Below are 6,594 nucleotides of genomic sequence, written 5' to 3'. Positions count from 1 at the left end.
GGTGAGCGGCCTACAATGCTTTTCAAATCATCTTGGTGTTGAATGGTAGTGATTGGTCGCGTCTGATCACATAGGTCGAAGATATTTGAAAACACTGTGATGTAGTTACAGTGTATTTTAAGCTAATTTCAAAGTAGATGTGTGAATCAGTAGGCCTAGAATGCTCCCAAACAAACAATTGGGATTTCCATTGGCTCAGAGTACTGTCACTTGGCTTTCATGATGACTAGCACTTGAATTGCTTTTGAAACAAGTGGCAGACTGAGCCTATAGAAAATGTGTAGGCCTATTGTATTCGGATACACAATTTGTTGAAAATAAAAACAAGTGAAATTAATAATGAACGGGTTGCATTTTATTTAGCAGAATTACATTGTGTCTACGCTGTACGGTATAAAACTACCCCAACACATGGAGACACTCTCTCTCAATATCACTCTCATATCTGTTAAATGTGAAACTATAGCCAGATGCTTAGCATAGCTTAGCATACAGACTAGATACAGTGATAAACAGCGAGCCTGACACTGTACAAAGGTCCAATCCACCTATCAGCACATCTAAACTGTTATCATGTTAAATTTCATTTGTTAAATCCGTACAAAAGTCATTGTGGTTTTAAGGGCATTTATGTGATGGACTACATCTTGGCCCTGCGCTATAACTTCCTGGAGCTTGGCTGATTGCCTGGCAACCTCACTTTGAGGACAATCCAGCTGGTTATTTCATATTCACAGTACAGACATGAGAGTGGTATTAATCTTCTCATCTAACTCTTGGCAAAAAAGCATATAACTACTGGTACTCATATGGTTTGAAGTGTAAGCAATAGAGAATAGTGGTTTTAAATCAATAGTTGGAATACTGATACAACAACTAAAACAGTGAGGTATTGGGGTGTCTTCTATGACACATTAAACTGGCTTGTGTCAGTATTGTATTGTGTATTGTATTACTGTGCCTGCCAACATTATAAATCAGATTTGCCTGAGGGTAAACCACAGATCCAGCGAGCAGCTCTGACAGAGGAACTTCTGTTGCAGCATGAATCAATCTAAACTCATGACATCAGACAGTAACTTCACCATGAGGTGTGTACGTCCTTCAAAAGTGTTTGAACAGACAGCCCCACAACTTAAACAATGCCCCCCTGGCTCCTATCTTTCTCCTGCTCGTGGCTGCCTTCAAGCCTCCCGGAATTACGGGGGCTTTCTCCCATTTTGCATCGTAAACACTGACGCTAAGTGTGCTCGACAGGGCCCAAAGGAGAGGCATCAGCATTTCTGTTTCCTACACACAAACACAGAGACACACACACAGTCTCTCACGCTCCCCCTTTCTTCCTCTTTCATGCACATATATATGGTTATATGAATAGGAAAGGGCTAAAACTATTTCTTACTCATTTCCAGTATGAGATCCCACTACAGGCAGAATGAAAATATACAATTCTCTGCCAGAAATCCCACCGGATGTCCCTCATTTCAGGTGGATGTCCATCACCTTCCACTTTCTTTGTGTTGGCATTTTAAACTCCGGTCCATTTATGAGGACTATGAGCAACCTTTTCTTAGATTTCTGCAGGGTAAATCCAGACAGCTAGCTACACTATCTATTAAATCTGAGTTTTCTGTTGCACAACTAAACCAACCTTTAAACGTACACGTTCCGCCAAAACAAGTTCCTTCCCAAGGCAATTTTGCAGTGGCACTGTTACTCCGTCCTCCGCGTAGCACCTTCCATAACGATCGTGATTGGTTTAAAGATATACCAATAAACGAGAGCACGTTTTTCTCTCATCCCAGTACAATGTAGAGCCCTTTCCCACCATCATCCTCTGGGAACATTGAATGTAAAACATTTAATCTTGATCCATCTAGTAGGTCTAGTTGTCAAAATATTTTAGTTTAGACTGATGGGAAGTTTAAGGGCTATGCCTTTGTATACCCGTGTCCAGACCTCTAAATAAATAACCTTTTTTAAGTTTTGAGGGACTTTGAGTTGTCAGTGTTGCACGTATTAGAGTCCCCAAGAGTGCAAACATAAATCTAATAACTTATGAAATCATGATGGGACAACTACTTGCAAAGATGCAAAACCAGAAAATTACACAATATCACAGTTTGACATAATGTGTTATTGTACATTTTACACACAGTTTATCAGGTTATACAGTACTCTGACTGGGCACATAGCTTACCCTACATGGCTCAATTCCCCGTTTGTATATGATTGCCCCATTTCACAGCGCTTTGCTGCTTTCATATTTGGTATAATCCTCTTAGAAAGATTCTTGAGATACTGAATGTTCTTGTAAAGAACCATCATGGATGTATAATGAAAACCTGGTACTATCCCCTCCAAATAACACACCAGAAGGAAAAGGGTGTCTTCTCTAACAAGCTAGCAGTTTTTTTTGCTAGAGCCACTAGGTATGGTTTATAACAATATACCACGGCCGGTGGGCACAGAGGTGTTTAATCTCAGATTCTTCTCCCAAATTTGTGTTTTAGAAGATAATCCATGTTCACAGTTGACTGAAGTCACAATTTTTTTTAAACGTCTGCCAACTACAAGCAATGATGATGACAACCGTAATTGGAAAACAGTCAATTAAATTGCATTGTGGTGTAGCAGTATGAGTGTGGCTCACAATTTCCGGCACTCTTTTGGCCAATCAGCACAGTGGGACCCTGTATTAAAGCTGCGAGTGGCCATCCCACTGCCTTTCTTGCTGTGTTGACGGAAGTGCGCCACACTTTTGGGAGGTCTAGATCTTCCCAACATCAGATGTTTTCAGCTAACATCCCATTTAAGATTTATAGAAAATTGGGTCAAGAAGGATCCCACTTCTGATTTGCTGAATTTAGAAAAATCACAAACCTCAGGCTCCCTGTTAGGCCTTTTGGCCTTCAAGGAAGTCAGCCAGGAGTTGTTGTAAAAACAACCCTATAATCTCTAATGTATTAAAAGCATAGTTTATTTCACAAAAGCTTGAAGGGAGGTCTGGACTAACATCTCCATTGGTTTCAATTCAGGGCAATCCTAACTTCTTACCAGGTATGGTGAATGGTGGATATAACACAACATCTCGAGCGATAAAGAGGATGCGTGATTTGAAAAAGTATAATCTCCCCAGGCATGCATTTTTCAAATACCTGCAGATTCAGGACTTCATGAACAGGGGAATTACACTCAATATTGCTGCCACTACACCTGCAGTTGAACAATTGCTCCTCCTTGGCCCAGCTAAGAAATCCATTACTCACTTTTACAATGTCTTACGCCAGACTGATGTGATAAATGTACAGGATGTTATACAAAAATGGAAAGGTGAACTTTGTATAGATATTGATGGGGATAAATGGACTAAGATATGGACTCAAACAAAGAAATTTCTGATTCTAACCGTGCCAGATTGCTGCAATTTAACATTGTGCACCGTTTACAAATCTCTCCTAACAAAAAACAGAAAACAAACTCTCAACTCTCACCTGCATGTTTAAAATATAAAATCTCCATGGGCACCTATACTCATTGAATCTGGTCTTGTCCAAAAATTCAAACACACTGGCTGAGTGTTTTGCAAGGTCTGGAAATTATTTTTAGTGTTATGTTGCACATGGACCCTCTTTCTTTAATCCTGGGTTACCGCAGTCAAGATACTATTGTGGATGCTAACTCTGCCAGACTGTATTATATCGTCACATATGCAGCAAGGAAGAACATCTTTCTGTCTTGGATAAGTGACAACCGCCCTACTAAATCAAACAGGCAAGAACATTTTCTGATGCTTTCCTCTTGAGTACCGCACCTGTCTGCTTCACTCTTCAGAGGGACAATTTATGAACATTTGGACTTCATATTTTCACTTTTCCAACACCACAGTGGCTTCAGTGCTTTTGAGTGTTGTCCTTGGCTAGCCTCTGCCTCTTCCCAATGTCCTGCTCATAACACTCTACTTGCAACCTGGTCATTTTGAACTTCCAGAACTGAGAACTGAGATGTTTTTTTTTTTTTTCTTATGCTTTTATTTTTTTCCTATTCATTGTACTGGTTGGGTCCATTTTAAATGTAAATGTGTATAGACCAATGTTGTACTGAGTGTTGTTGTTATCTTATTGTTGTGTTTATATTAATATACAAAAAAGCTAAATAAACATATTAAAAAAAAACGTTCAACCTTATATCCAGCCACAAAACTTACATTGTATAATGATTTTAATAAATAACAACGGTAATATATCATTAATCCAGTATTATATTAATTTCTAAGTTACTCAGCAGGTGTACAGGTTTAGCCTATTAAATCAAGGGCAAAGTAGCCAACCAGCTTGTAATTGAGCTCACAAGGACAATTACAAATAATAGTAAAGCTTAAACCTGTTTGAAATCCAAAATCAGTGAATGGTGTTATTCCTCTTTTTCCTTCTTTTTTTTTAGGTGAGATAGCAATGGTTCACAAGCAAAGCATTAAAAGCCATTAATGCCTGGAAAAGGATTGTTTCATTTTTAAGTGCTGTGTATTGATTATGCAGTCTATGGCTGGCAAACAAGCAGATTAAATGTAAAAACCTGAGCAGCCAGTTCTCTCAGCCTAATTGTAAGAAATAAGCTCAATTACACAAATGTGTGAGCACATTGGGCTGTAGCAATGACCAACAATTAATAATTAATCCACAGAGTCACTCTCTACTTCCACTCTCCTTCTGCCTGTATGTCTCACACTTCCCATCACTTGAGGTTGAGTAACAAAATGGTCCTGTAAGGTCATCGCTGATGGAAATAACTGGTTAATTCTCAGAGGTTGAGGCTTCTGTCATGGCTTTCAGGAAACGGATGAATGCAAGTCTTCCAATTATAGTTTATAGTGTAGTTCAAGTGACCTATAATTCAGGACAGGGATGACAAAACCAATAATTAACCTGCTTTATACAAGCATCCTTTTGATCTGTAGTGAGAGATGGGACAGAGCTGGCTGAGCTCATAAGAACACTGCTGCAAAAGAAAGAAAAAGTAATATAGAGTAAGTGACCTCCAACAGTTTATGAGGAGGGTCACTCAGCAGTTTTATATATCAGTATTATGGTAAACTGCCCAAAAAAAAGGTGGGAGTTGTTGTGTTATTTTTTTGTCTCTGGTGCTTCCACACAAATATTAACTTGGAACGTGAGATACAGTGTTTCTGAATGTCCTCTGCCATCATTCTGAGCTGTTCAAAATCCCCACAACTTTCTAGACAAGACGAGGTGGCTACACAGATAGTAAAGAAGGAAGATGTCTCACTCTGTCGCTAAAACAGAGTCCTAAACACACAGGGTGAAAACACAATCTGTAGCAATGTGCAGTACAACAAAAATATGGTGTTTCTTGAAAATTAAACCTTATAAACGTATTCTGGTGCAACCTCAAAATAACAATTATGAACCTGAAAATGAGCATAATATGGGCGCTTTAACTATGCTCCATTAGAGCGACCTGATAAAAAAAAGGTTAGACACCAGTGATATAGAGTTGGGCCAAGCAATCAATCCTTGTAAGAACAAAGATTGAGCACTTACACCTTCCCTTTCATTTATGGGTTTCATACCTATATGTTTATACAGACATTTTAGTGGTGTTTTACCCTTTGTGCACCTATGCCATGATCATCTTTATCAAAAAATATATCTTTTAGGAAGTCTACACTTCCTTTGAAAATTGCTAGCGGAAGCAATTGGTTATGGTATGGAATTGCATTCTCCAAACTGACGCTTTCCATTTCATTTTGTGCGGCTCAACCTCACTTGTAAAAAAAAATTAGAGAATCTAGATCTTTTAAATCCCAACAAACATGTCTGTACAAACATTTTCCTCTTCAAGATTCTGCTCACATCATAGCTTTGGAGATCTGTCAAGATTTCATGAATCAATTCAGATCATAGTATAGAGACTGACCTCATTAAAGAAATCAGTGACCTTCTTTTAGCCGCAGAATTGGGTAAAGGTTCAGTTTACTGTAATATTTTCACATCTTAGTGTAGTCTTTAAATATGTAGCCCATGCATAATTGATCACTTCAAATTCAGGATTAGCATCAAGGACGTATAGCACTTAAATTCAATGTCATCCTGTTTTGCATCTACATTTTTCTATAAGTATAAGTGAGTATATTTTATATATACAGTATGTTGAATTATTATGAGGTCTTTTCTCACTTTGCTGGTCTGACAATATGCTGAAACATATATGTTTGACAGGTGAAATCCAATTACTTAAACAGCCTGAATGCATGCCCAACTCAACACTTTATCTTGTTTCATAATGAATTTAAGAATGTCCAGCTGCAAAATTTCTTGTGAGAATTTCTGTTCTTTGCTTTTGATAAACACTGTTAGAAAGAGTACTAGAGTACTACTTTTGATAACTGTAACTACACTGCATAAAAATATATAAATAAAAGTATTTGTTGTTGAATAAATGTAGAACCTTTTCCAATTCTGTACCTAACCAGATGAGGGCAGCCAAGATATTCAGATGTCACTAGGGAGGCTTTACTCTGAAGGAAAGGGGAGCTGCATAATGGATTGTGGTTTCATAGTAACTTGATGGCCC

Source organism: Etheostoma spectabile, chromosome 4, assembly GCF_008692095.1.
Source record: "Etheostoma spectabile isolate EspeVRDwgs_2016 chromosome 4, UIUC_Espe_1.0, whole genome shotgun sequence".
NCBI lineage: Eukaryota > Metazoa > Chordata > Actinopteri > Perciformes > Percidae > Etheostoma > Etheostoma spectabile.
Note: the sequence above shows the minus strand (reverse complement) of the source record.